Raw genomic sequence first — 14181 nt, forward strand, 5'->3', positions numbered from 1 at the left:
GAGGACAAAGGAATAAATAATAAACAGGAACCAGGAGGACCAGGAAGCCTGCAGAAGGACAGGGCTCTGGTTTGAAATTGCGTTGATGAGCTGAAGAAATGGCATGGGAAAATCAGGATGCAGTTCCGTAGTGAGAGGTTCAGGTCTTCAGATGACACAGTAGCATCAGACCCAGTGCAGTTTTGCAGAAAAGTGTCCAGGGGCTGCAGTTCATTCCAGGCTGAGCACGACCCAGTGCCATGCTGTAGCAAGAAAATGATAAATACGAACAGGAGAGTGTCTGGTAAAGTATAAAGGAAGCATCTGTTCATCCATGTTAGTAAAATAAATGTATGCCAGTTTTAGGTGCAACTGCTCTGGAAAAATACAGATCAGCCAAAGAGGGTGGAAGTGAGGAGGACAAATTCATCAGCTGTTGAGAAAATGTGGCTGACAGAAGGAGAATGAGGTAAAAACTGGAGAAGACTGGAAAGCTATGTGTCAACTGCAGAGGAAAGCTTGCTGCAGGAAGAAGGGAATAGTCTTTCCTGTGTTCTGGCTAAGTAGGATAAGAAGCAAGGGACATTGGTTGCACAAAAGGAGATTTAATTTTGAAAACAGGGAAAAGCTTTGTAATAGTAAAGGCAGCTGAGTGCTGGGATAAGTTTCACAGGAAGATGATGCTCTGTCCATTACTGGAGAATTTTAGAAAAAGATCCTTAGGGAAGGATGTAGAGAAATGAATGAGAAGAACAGGAAAAAAGATGAACTCCCAAGACTTGTGATGACTTGGCCTCTGTTCCACAAATTTATCCTTCCTGGGAGACATGTGGGCGTATAACTAGGGTGGTGAGAGTCTATTTCAAACTGAAGCCTGCAGCACTCAAAAAGTAGGTATTTCCCATTTTTCACAAACCATTTGCCCATTTGAGGACCTTTTTGCTAACCTCATGCTGCCTTATCACTGTGGTGAGGAACCATGCTAGTATTGGAAATTGAGTACACTGTGCCACAGAGATTTTGGCTTTCGTTAGTGCAGTTTGGCTTGTGAGGCCTGGCAAGGGCTTACAAAAGCTGTGCTGACTCTCCATGTGTCTCACTTTTATCTGTGTATCTGCTAACTTTGTTCAATTTTTTACTTCTTTGATGTAATTTTTCCTTTCCCCAGCCTCCCCTGAAAACCTTCTAATGTTGCTTTCTTGCTTTCCTCATATGATTGGATTTAAATGAGAGAGTGCACACTGTAGTCCAGCTATTTTTGTTGCTTTAAGTCAGCTGGGTGAGTTGCTGCTCGTTTTCCTTCCCCTGAGCACAGCCTGTCTGATGAGTCCCCGGCAGGCAGTGTTGTGTAACGGAAACTTCTCTTGTCTCCTTCACACTGAACGCACACGGAAGGTTCTGGTCCGCTTTCACCGTATCCGCTCAGGATGCTCTCCCTAGAGATCACTGTGCAGATTTCAGAGGGTCGTAGCATGGCTGAGGGTGGAGGCATCTCTGGAGATCATCTAGTCCAGCTGCCAGCTCAGAGTAGGTTCACCTGCAGCAGGTTGCTTGGGCATTGTCTGGTTGGGTTTTGAGTATCTCAAAGGATGGAGACTCCATAGCCTCTCTCAGCAACCTGTGCCAGTGTTTGACCACCCTCCCAATAAAATTCCTTCTTATGTTTAACTCCTGATCAAGCTCAGGCTGAAGGGCCTGTGGTTCCCCGGATCCTTTGTCTTGCCCTTTTTGAAGATAAGGGTGACATTTGCTTTCTTCCAGTCCTCAGGGACATCCCCCGATTGCTATGACCTTTCAGAGAAAACCAAGAATGTCCTCGCCACAACATGGGCCAGCTTCCTCAGCTTCTGTGGGTGCATCCCATCAGGCCCTTGTGCATGTCCAGTCTGTTTAAATGTTCCCTGACCTGGTTCTCCTCCACCAAGGGTAAGTCTTCCTTGCCTTGGACTTTCCACAGGTCTCAGGGGCCCAGGATACCTGAAGGCTGGTCTTAGCAGTAAAGACTGAGGTCAAGAAGGCATTCAATGCTTCAGGCTTTCTGGTGTCCTTTCTCACCAAGTCCCCGTTACCATTCCTCAGCAGGCCCACATTTTCCCTAGTCATCCTTTTGCAGATGATGTACTGGTAGAAACCTTTCTTGTTACCCTTTACATCCCTCACCAGATTCAACTCCAGGTGGGCTTTAGCTTTCCTAAGCCCATCACCGCATCTTTGGACAGTGTCTCTATATTCCTCCCAGGACACTTGTCCCTGCTTCCACCTCCTGTGTGTATCCTTTTTATGGTTGAGTTTTATGAGGATGTCTTGGTTCATCCATGCAGTTCTCATGCTGCCTTTGCTTGCTTTCTTGCATTTTGGGATGGACCATTATGAACTTGGAGGTTAACCTTGAAAATGCTGCTGTGGTTGTGCTTGAGAAAGAATTTAGTAGCTTTTGTGCCATTTAGAAATTTTTCCTCATGCCCTTAGTGGTGCTTTTTTATACTAAATCTGCCTAAACTTATGAGCCTCTTTCTATTTTCTTCATTTGCCTGCAACTTTAACCTCTCTTGCTCCCAGTATAGTGCTCTTGAATATTTCCATGCCAGCTGCAAGGACTTAACTATTTTAGCTGCTTCTTCTTTTGCTCCTTTGCAACAAGCTTCCTCATTTGTGCTTGGAACTACTTTCTGAGCCAGAACAGAGTTGCAGTTAATGTTTGGGCTTTCTGCTTTCTCTGGGCAAAAGAAAAGGTTTATTTCCTTTAAGGTAAGGTAAATTTAAGGTAAAAGGTAAATTCTAAAAGGTAAATTTCCTTTAAGAAGGGAGCTGAAATGCTGGAGATCTGTTATGACACCTGCATCTTCCTGGTGTGCCAGCAAGCAGCCTCCTTAGGTACCAGAGGACTGGAAGATGGCCCATGCAGTACCACTGCCTGCTGTTGGCAGTTATTGGGGACAAGATAACCTGTTCATCTCCATGATCAGTTCTTACCAATATTTCCTCCATAGTGACAGCAGTGTATTTCATACAGCCTTACCCAAAACCTTTCACACCCCAAGGCAAGGAATGCTTAAAATGAGAAAGGACAGCATAACCTTTTCAACACAAGGTTTGGATGGCTGTATGAGGGTTTGGCTTTGATTTGTTCAAGTACGTTCTCTTGGGAAGAGCTTGTTATAAATGAGGTGTCACTGAGCAGGAGAGGAGAGGAGAGAGGAACATTTGCCTTTGTGATAGAGACCTTCATCACGGGGAAGCCAAAACTGCTAACAGGATGAGATGAGGATGGTCCCAAACCAATGGAGCAAAGGGGTGTCTTGGCAAAGCCTCCACCTGCTCTTGCAACAGTCCAACAGCGCAGTAATTCCCTTGGTGTTTTGAGGGGTCTCCTCTAGTTTCTTTGCAGGCTACAAACCAGGGACTGCCTCTCCATCTGCCTGGTGGTGGATAGGACTTGGTGTTTATGAGTACACCCATATCATTAGTGACCCTGTCATTAAGAGATTTACAAGCCCAACCCAGCAGGCTTCCTCCAGGCTGCTAGTGAGTCCTCTCTGGGGACAGGAGGTGGGTGTCTCTGACAGTACTCCCTGCTCTGCTGGTTCTCCAGGCCATGCATGGAGGGCTGTGAACAGAAGTCTCTGGAGGTAGGTCAGCCTCACGAGGGTGGTGCAGGGCACCAGGGGTCTCCCTCCTCGGGGTTTGCAAGGCACAGCTGGAGAAAGCTGCAGCCATACTGATGTGTCCCTGGGAGTGGCCTTGCTCTGAGACAGAGGATTGTTCCCTAACATCTGTGATAAAACTGTCGCTTGCTGCTGCTTCTGATGAAAGGGGAAAGAGGAGAGTGGGAACAGGGAACTGACTGCTCTGGTGAAATCACCTGGGAATAATATTTATGTGGGGTGGAATGAATGATGGCTGGACCAGACCATGCTCCAACAGGCCAACTGCTCATGCCTGAGTCTGGTCCATGTTAGCATGAGAGAGTCTGTCCCGTCTTCCAAAACCCTCCTGGGATGAGTGTGTGCTACTTGCAGAAAACGGTATCTTACTACAATACTTGATTTAGCAAGAGGGACATGTGTGCCCACTCTGCTGTTTCTAACAAAGCCCTTTTCATTGCCATGAAATCTGGTGGCAAACAAGGACACATCGTATGGGAAGTTGAAACACAGTACTGGTTGCTTGTAGCTAGAAAGTGGCACCTGCAGAGTAGCACAAGCAGACACCTTTCTCTCTGCTTGCTTGTTTTGTGATCGCTGTGTTCCTACCACGGTTGCAGCCAACAGCCTTTTCTCTGCATAAGGCAAGAAGAAAGGGTGAGCAATGCATGTGGAGTGGTGTGAGGCTGAAAGTTTTAAAGCCATCTGGAAGTGAGAAGTTCCTCTGCACAATTTTTTCAATGCCTGTCACTTTGAATGCTCTTGTTTAACCACAGGGGCAGGGGGTATTGGAGCACATGGCCTGCAGTACCAGGTCTTGGGGAGAGAGATCTTTGCCCTGTGGGAGAAGCATTAGTAGCATTATTCAGAATAAATATAATGACGTGATATATTTGTCTTTGCCAAAACTGTCCCAGTCTAGCTGGGTGGACCTGGGACTTAGGTGGCTTGGTTGGTTAGTCAACTGCTAAGAGCAGCCGTTTCCCAGTGAAATGTGCTTGTATGTGAGTCTTGCTAGTGTACTGCATCTAGGTGACAAAGGTCTTCTGCAGGAGGCATAAGAAATATTGACATTGGTGACCTGATGTATGTACTGCACTGCTCCCCAGCTGTGCCCTGATGCTGGCTAGGTAAGAGCAGAAAGTTTTGGAGCAGCCTGCTCCGCAGCTGTTCCTCTGCTGAGATTCAGCAAGGAGCAAGATGCAGCAAGAAGCATGCCTCTGTCTGATCAAAAGAGGGGCCAACAGTCTCTCTAAAGTGGAGACACTGAAACGAAGACCTTGTGCCTGTGTGAAGATTGCACAAGCCTGGTTTGGGAGCAGGTAGCAGATGTCTTCATGCTTCAATATAAATCTGTTGTGGGGACAGCAAAGTGAGGAGAGGGGGAGTACTTTTTATGGAGCTCTCTTGTACAGTCTGCTCCATATGGAGTCATGTCATGAAATTTACAGTGCATGTAGCTGGCTCTCAGGCAGACAACCAGCAGTATTTCATGATATATTAATTGCCTTATTTAAAGTAATGTATTTAACTGCTTCCTTTCTACAAGTCCTGGGGTACTGGGAATGGGAATGTCTCTCCTATTTCCCATGCACAGCGTGGTGTTCAGTGTAGGGCAGTGTTGAAGCTGACTCCATGTACATCTTGCTGTCCTCATCTGGCTCTAAGCATTATCGAATTGCCCTTGGCAGAGACAAGATAGCCGAAACGGCTTTTCGAGTCTCCTAGAGTAACTCTTCTTGTCTTTTGGCAGCAAGTTACATTATTCATTTTTTGATGGGGAGGGGTGAGTGTTGAGAGGATCAGCTGTGTGGAAGAAAAGGACAGGGAGGGGAGGAGAGAGGATTTAGCAGGAGAGGAGAAGCATAAGATGAATGAAAATGAGTTGAAGACAGTAGGAGAGAAGGGGCCAGAGAAAATAACGGACCTAGGCAGATTTCAGAAAGGCCAGTGATTCTTGCTTTTGTTTGATTTTATTACTTGGAGCTGAGTGCATGTAAAGATTTCATTTCATGGACTGCTGATACAGGACTGAAAGAGGATGTGTGTCTTCTCTGGAACCTTCTAGTTGTGTATCCTTGTGCTAGTTTCAGTCTGCTTATTTGCGTGCAGTTGGAAGTTTGAATCTCTTGTGGCACTCTTCTTGGATACTTGCAAACAGTGCTCTCAAGAGACTAGCAAGGCTGCCCTATGGATTTTTTGGCCATAGAAGCATCACCTAAAAATGATGAGGTTGAAAGGGACAAGGCATTACCTGTGCGATACAAGTTTAGCATTCCAAAAGAGAAAATGAAAAGGGAAATGAAAAGTTTTAATGGCATTTCAGATTGAAATGTTCATTGTAACTTTAAAAATCCCCCTTATTAGCATTTGCATTCCTTCCTTTCTCCCTTTTAATCTCTTTTTGACACTGCATGCAAAAAAAGGAATGGGGGCTAAATTTATTTTTTTCTGTTGGTCCCTCTGCTTTTCAAATTATCGCTAACTTTCAAGAGATTGGGACCTCAGAAAAGTCCTTCAGAACTGTAAATTCTCTTGAGTCAGTGTCAATAAGGACAGGGGAGGAAGAGAGTCCAACTTGCCAGGCTGGATCACCTGAACATCTGAAGTGCTTTTCAGAATGGCAGGTGAGGTATAGGCAGAGTTTGGAAACCTGCCTATGAACAATAGAAAACAGTACTTAAAAGTGTATCGGAAGATTGTCATGTTATGTGCTTTCCCCAGGAGTACACTGGGGCGATGTCTCCAGAGGTATGGCTGGATTTCAGCTCATGTCTTGTGATGCCAGGGCAGCTTTCACACAGGAGTGCAACAAAGGCCACGTGGAGCACAGGTCTCAAGGAGAAGGGAGGCTTCTTGTGTGAAACTGGGGGAGTGTGAAGCAAACATAGCTGTTATTAGTTCATTGGCATGTATCTGTACCGTGCTCAGAGGTAAGTAGACCAAGAAAACAGAAAACAATTGTTTGGCAAGGGGCATGTACCATCCACATGGCGCATGATGAACTGGAAGGCTCAGCCCAGGCATGGGGTGTTCTGAGGAGTGTTTGGATCTTAGTGTGTGTTTGGATGGGGAGAGGATGCAAGTCTGTCCCTTCAGGAGATGCTGTGCCAGATTTTGGTCTCCAGAAGAGCTCTGGCTGTTCTTTGATCACTGCAATAGTCCTAAGATCAAGGGCAGAGACAGGTAGTCTGTTCTCCCCTTGCTTACCTGAAGTCAGGCAGAGCTGGAGAACTTTCTGTTAGAGCTTACAAACTGTTATTCGGCCTAGAAATTCTGCATGGGCTGAATTGAGTGCTGCTTCTGCAATCTGTGCAGCCTTTACGCACGCTGCTTCCATAGCAGGATTGTAATACAGTATTGTAAGAGACCCCTCATCTAATGTGTTGCTCTACAGGCAGTGATCTTGTGCTTGCACAAGCTTAGTTCGGATGAAACTTGTAAAAAAGGCTTTGAATAAAGGTGATCTTATAGCTGGTGGAGTAGGAATGCCCATTTGTATCACTGGAGTCAGCAGTGAGCCTCCTCTCTCTACAGCCTTGAGTCAGTGAAATGTTAATATGTGTTGGCGTGGGGACAGAAGGGGCCAAGGACTTGCATCTCAATGGATGCGTGTCAGGTGGATGCATGCTGGGTGCTGCCAGGCCCCCGGATGCATTGTGCATGAAGGTGGAGAGGGGGGCTTAGTTCATGTCTGGAGCCTGCTCCCACAGGAAATGGGTGCTGGGATGGCCCAGGGGCAGCTCTGGGCATGGAGAGCCAGCTCTCTGCAAACAGGGAGGTGGTTTCCAGCCTAGTTAGCTTGAAAAACTTTCTGTAGCCAGAGACCTCAGACACCTTCCCTGAAGGACCTCCAGGTGGCCTAGCCAAGAGGAGAAGTTTCTTGTGCCCACTGGGCTTGTTCCACTCCTGTGAGTTCTCCAGGCGCCGTTTTGTGTTGCTTTGAATGCTTTTGTGCCTCGGTTTCCTTCCTTTTCTGTGATGTCGTGTGATCTCTGCTTCTGAAGGTCCCACCTCTTTTGCTCACCATCATCTTCAGCTCTGCATCTGGATGGGATGGTCTCTTCCCTCTACGCATCCTTTTTGCAGTCCCATACAGTTGTTGAGGTTAACCTCAGGGAAATAGGGCCTGCTTGTTTTCACGAGGGCAGTAGAGAAGGTTTCAGCTCAAATGCTGCATCAAACAAATGAACTCGATTTAAACTTTTGGCTTTCATCTGCCATTATACCACTCTTAATAGTGACTCTGAACAGGGGTACATTCAAAAGGAACTACTCTGACCTGTTAATGGCAGGAATGATGGCCATGGCTAAACAGCTTGGCTTGGAGCACGGCTCTTGGTACCATAATGAAACAGATTGTTCTGCAGTAGCTATATCTAATTCAGTTGTTTTGCCCTGGATGTTAAGAATTGCAATTCTGACATTAAGTATTGCAACTGAAAATTGCTTAAAATGGAGATACTGGGTGCCCTGCTGAGGGGGTTGGTGCAGCCAGTATGAGCGGGTGTAGCCCTGCCACACTCCGGATGTAGCAGGCTTACTGCACATGAAATCACGATATTATGTGATTTCTCTGTTCCAGCTCTGTGAGTCTGTCTCCTGTCCAAATCAGGGTCTGTTGTCATTGCTAGGCTTTTATCGAGTCTGCCTGGGAAATGCCGCTGATGGAGATTCATGCCTCTCCCTTTCCCACTCCTATGACTGTTAGAAAGTTTTACTGCTGCCTAATTGGAAACTTCTCTGATGCGGTTAAAACACATGTTTTTTGACTGTCTGTCTCCCCTAGACTTTGAAAGCAAACGATTTATATCCTCTTTGTAGCAACTTTTTCCGTGTTTGAAGCCTACTGTCATGGCTTCCCTCCATCATCTCCACCCTGAAGCTTTTAGGATTTCTTAGCAGGTCACACACCTTTGATCACTGGTCCGTACCACTCTTCACTGACTTCTCCTCTGACTGGCATCTTTCCTAAGAGCAGTACCCAGAGCTGAAGTCTTTTGTCTGGTGTTTGTGTTGCTGATGGTGGGAAATGTAAGCTGAACTGAAATCCCAGTGTAGGCATGTGGAGTAGGGCAGGAGCATGCAGTCCAGTGTTGTCCTCTCTGCACACTTGTTGTGTATCATTTCTGTCCTGGAAATACAGACAGCGGATGCCACTGTTAAGTATTTCAGCACAGAGCCAGTCTACCTCATTCCTTGCTTGTATTTTCAGAGCAGGGAACATGCCTGGAAGCAAAGAAAGTACACAGAGATACAGCCTGTGACCAGGTTGGTAAATGATGGGACTGCTCAGCCTTTCCCCTCGCATAAAGTCAGTGGAAAATTGTCACCAACACTAAGCCAGGATGATCAGATGGATGGCAGTGGACACTCTTGGCTCCAGAAAGAGTCATGCATGCTTAGCCCTTGGTGTCTATTTGGTGGATGGGGGCCTGGTAGCGGATAGTTCTGCTCTGTGCACCTGGGAATTAGAAAATGAGTGCCCTTCCTGGCAGCCAGCAGTGGGATGCATGGAGGTCCTGGCTTCCACATCGTCTGGTGTCACCTCTGCCCTCCCACAATGGGGATCCGCTGTTAACATTTTGGGTGCATGATGTGATAGGAGATGCTGGGTGGCAGATGGTGCGTGCTTTGGAGTTTGCTGGTCCCTGGGGACTGGGAAAGAGCAGAAGGCTGGCGTGCACTGAAGAGTGTGCAATATAGGGGCTGGGCATGCTAAGTGGGATTTTCTGCCCCCAAACTTCTTAGTCAGGTTACAAACCCATCTTCCATCTGACCTTGATGTAGTCTAAATTCTTCCCTGCTCCAACTGGGTGTAGCATGGCCCGTGATGTGCTTCCAGCCACTGCTGGAGATGTGCACACCTGTTCACAGGGGAATGAGGCAAGGTCTGCTTCGTAGCTACTGCTCCCTTCCTGGAGTGACACTGTCACACCGCCTGGCTGTGGTTCCCTGGGTCAGTTGAGGGGATCCCACCGCTGCCAAAGATACTCCAATTCCCTCTGCTTCCAGCTGTGATGTGACAGCCATCTATTTGTGCTCTGTTTGACCCACATCAGATACTTTTTATGATCTGATTATGCTCAAGTGCCTTATTCTGTTGGGTTTTTTTTCTTTTTTACCTGCCCCCCCTCCCGGGTTTAATTTTCTGCTCTTTGAGCAAGAGAAAGAAGCTCATGGATGGATGGGACTGAAAGTGCCAGAACACAAATATGCCAGGAGTGTGTGCTGGAGAGGTCAGCTCGCAACAGTGTGTGGAGCCCCACCCAAGAGCTGGTATTTCCAGGAGATAAGGTGCCCATCAATCTTCTGTCAGGCCTTCCTCAGGGTATGAGGGAAACAACTTCCTGGTGTGTATGCCGTCTAGCTCCTGGCACTATCGATGCCAAGGATATCAAAGATGGTAAAAGGCAGAATAAAGTGCTGCCAATGTCTTGAGTTTCTAGACTATTAGGGCTGACCTGGCTGCTGTGACTCTCACAAAATACTGTGCACCAGAGGAGAATGTGCTCTCAGTTGGGTCAGGATTAAGCTACCATGTCTGGGTTTCCTCAAACATATTGCACTTTTTCCATGTGGTTATTTTGTCCAGGAGCAAGAGAAATTAATCCAGAATTCACAAATTTCGTGCACAGTGCTGGCAAATCTGTAATCCTAGGGTAAGTGGGATGCAAAGGGGCAAGCGGGAACATGCTGGCCTACGGTGAAGCACATATTCAGTCAGTTGGACATGCATACGCCTGTTTGTTTTGTCTGACATTTCCTGGAGAGTAGTAAATACGCCACAGCATAGCTCTCCAAAGACTGCTTCTGAGTGCTGCAGATATCCCTAGACTTCACAGCCCTTTTAGGAGCTCACACCTTTGGCAGGGAGCTAGGACCTTTGCAGTCAGGTTTCACGGGTGAGTCATGAAAAGCTCACTTTTCATAAACAACCTCGTGAAAGAGTCAGAGCTAAAGCAGAGCAAAATCCCTTCAGTGCTGCTGCATCGTGGTGGACCTGGATTCTCCATCTTTAACTGTCTGTTCTTTAGAGGTCACATAAGTATTTCCATGTTCACGTCTGGTAAGCATGGAAGGGCTGAGTAGGCTGTGCTTGAGAGTATTGAAGTGCCCCAGTGGTTTTCTGGGCACCTTTTCAGGTGCCAGGAAGAGGAATCCCACCTGTTCTGAGCACTGGGCTAAGAATTGCTACAGCTTTGCTGTTTTATCTTACAATATCAGACCCAAGGACAATATGACTGTATCTTTAAAAAAAAGGAAGAAAAGGTCTTGCAAGCAGCAAAGTTACAGATCAATTCTAGGTCGATTCCCTTTGGTCTTCCTTGCATGCGCCGCTGCTGACTGTGCTTGCTGCATTTGTGACTTAACCTGTGCATACACAGAAACAGCAGGGCTAGTTTCAGGCCCATTTTTTAGTGAAGCCTGCACTTTGTGCTGCACATTCAGGACGTCTCCAGAGGTTTCTCTGCTTACCTTCAGGGCTCCAGTATGCTGGGCCGGTTGTCCGAATCCCTACTGTTTGCAAGGGGCTGGACCTGACAAAGTTTTCACAGTCAGAGAGCGTGGATTCTAGCAAGACCCCCGTTAGGTGGGAGAATGTGCAGCCATGACTTCACTTTCTCTGCTTTCTTCTGCTGTATTCTGGGCCTTGGACAAGAGATGAGGATCTTTTTATTTTGAGACCAGCTTGCATGAAGGTTCGTCTGCTCTGTAGTTGAGGCTCTCCACACAATTGGATCTGTCTCTCAGAGTAGTCCATGTTCTGTCCTCCTTCTTTCAGCTCAGAGCCAAGCACTCAGAAATGCCTGTTGTAAGAGGCTTCAGGGAATAATTTAAAACTATCTGTATGTCCTTGCTGTATCTCTTGCAGTTGCTTTATCCTGCTTAGAGAGGCAGAGGAGTTGCTTCCTCTGTTTATGCCAGCAGTGAGGAACTATGAAGCAAATGGATGCATTTTACTCTATTTCATATAGAGCACTACATATTCTTTCATGAGACGATAGTGCTCCCAGTGCTAGGGCTGCACATCTTAATGGGCAGAAGCTGTCTAGGAAACACTGTCCAGCCTGAAAAAACTTGTGCTGACTGCCTGCTGCAACCTGGTAAGCAGAGATCTGAGGATTGCTTGCAGGGATGTCTGTATCCTACTCCAGGACGTCTTGGCAGCTTCAGAAAAAAATCTTAATGATGTTCATTGTTGGAAGAGGTGGGAGTGACAACCACAAAGTCCCAGGACTTGGTCTTTTGAGAGCTGGGTGAGAGGAGGATAGTGCTAAACACATTCTTTGCATCAGCTGTATGGTTAGAAACATACGGACACCAACACAGTCTGCAGTGTCTCTGTCCATCCCAGTTCCCCCTCCCCCCACAGAGAGGCTAGTGAGACTGGGAATTAGGTTGGGCTGATGGGGAGGGAAAGCAGGAGGCTGATTCTTGGATTGCAAAGGCTACGCTGCCTTCCTCCTTTCTCCAGGACGCAAAGGGCTCTGTGCCATGCTGGCAGAGGACCGACGGTTCCTTCATCAGTCCCTTTCATCCTTTTGTCAGTTCAGCATCAGCCTCTGTGCTGGGATAGTGGCACCAGAGCCCTGAGCAGCAAGTGAGGGCGGATCTTCTACCTCCTTGCCCAGATGAGAGGACCCAGACCTCAGCTCCAGATGCCTCTCAAGATGGGGATATGCTGCCCATGGGCACTGCCCAGTGTGCAGGGATGGTCTGCATGCCCCTGCTGTGGGCACCCTGGCTCCTTGCTGTCCCACGAGCAGGTGGGGTGAGCTAGGGCTCTCTGAGCTGTGGCTTCAGGCCTTACCTGGTGCTGCATACCCAGGATTTTCAGGACCTCGGGCTCTGCCCATGCTGGCTCAGCCTGCTCAGACATGGCTGTGCAAGGAGAGACTCTCTATGCACTGGGGCCAGCCCTCCAGTGCAGGGAGAAAGCCAACCCCCTTAGTCCTAAAAAACATCCGGGGAAAGCATATTGTTAAGGGACTATGCAAAACATTTAATTTGGGGGATCTACAAAAAGCACAAATATGCTTTTTTTTTGGAGGTCATGGTGCAAGTTTTCGCAATGAAAAAGCAGTCCTGTCTTGTTGACAAAATGTTGGTGTATTTTCCCTCACTTTCTCCCCGCATCTGTTATACCAGTTGCTATTTGCATTGTTTTGAAAATGGTTGCCCCTCTAAACAGCAGTTTTCATGGAATGGGGAAGAGATGTGTTTTCATCACTCCCTGTCAGAGGAACAGATGGGAGAGCTGAGCCTGCAAGATGAACTTCAGGTTTATTGGGTTGAAAGTCCACACCATATAAGTGTGCATCTTGGTATGTTGCCAGTGGCATTTTTAGGGCAGTACAAGATACACATGGCTGAGATCCAGAGGCCCTAAAATCACAGAATCACAGAACAGTTGAAGTTGGAAGGGATCCCTTGAGATCGTCTAGTCCAACCCTCCTGCTCAAAGCAGGGTCAACTAGAGTTGCTGTTTGCCCAGCACCATGTCTGGTCAGGTTTTAAGTATCTCCAAGGACGGAGACTCCACAACCTCTTTGGGCAACTTGTGCCAGTGTTTGACTATCCTCACAAAAAAAAAAAAGTGTTTCATTGTGTTTAAATGGAGTTTTCTGTATTTCAGTTTGTGCCTATTGCTTCTTGTCCTGTTGCTGGGCACCACTGAGGAAAGTCTGGCTCTGTCTTCTTTACTCCCCCTCCTGAGGTATTTGTACATATTGATAAGATCCTCCTGAGCCTGCTCTTCTCCAGGTGAACAGTCCCAGCTCTCTCGACCTCTTTCAAATGAGAGATACTCCCAGTCCCTTCATCGTCTTCATGCGCCTTGACTGGACCAGTATATCCATGTCTCTGTTGTACTGGGGAGCCCAGAACTGGACCCAGCACTCCAGGTGTGTCTCCCCAGTGCCAAGTAGAGGGGAAGGATCACCTCCCTCAACCTTCTGGCAACAATCCTCCTAATGCAACCCAGGAGGCCATTGGCTTTCTTTGCTCCAAGGGCACATTGCTGGCGGCTCATGGTTAGCTTGTTGTCCACCTGGACCCACAGGTTGTTTTCTGCAAAGCTGCTTTCCAGACAGTTGGCACCCAGCCTATACTGGTGCATGGAGTTATTCCTCTGTAAGTACACGACTTGGCTCTTCCCTTTGTTGAACTTCTTGAGGTCCCTGTAGGCCCATTTCTCCAGCCTGTCCAGGTCCCTCTGGGTGGCAGCACGACCCTCTGGTGTATCAGTGACTCCTCCCTGTTTTGTGTCATCTGCAAACTTGTTGACGGTACACTCTGCCCCATCATCCAGATCATTAATGAAAATTTAAGCAGCATTGACCCCAGTGTCTACTCCTGGGGCACACCACTGGAGACTGGCCTGCAGCTGGACTTCATGCTGCTGATCACACAAGCCTTTGAGCCCATAAGTTCAGCCAGTTTACGGTCTACCTCACTGTCTGCTTATTTAGTCTGTACTTCATCCATTTGTCTATGAGGCTGTTACGGGAGACAGTGTCAAAAGCCTCGCTAATGTTGAGATAAACTACCTCCA

The sequence above is a fragment of the Ciconia boyciana genome, chromosome 4, assembly GCF_034638445.1.
Source record: "Ciconia boyciana chromosome 4, ASM3463844v1, whole genome shotgun sequence".
Classification (NCBI taxonomy): domain Eukaryota; kingdom Metazoa; phylum Chordata; class Aves; order Ciconiiformes; family Ciconiidae; genus Ciconia; species Ciconia boyciana.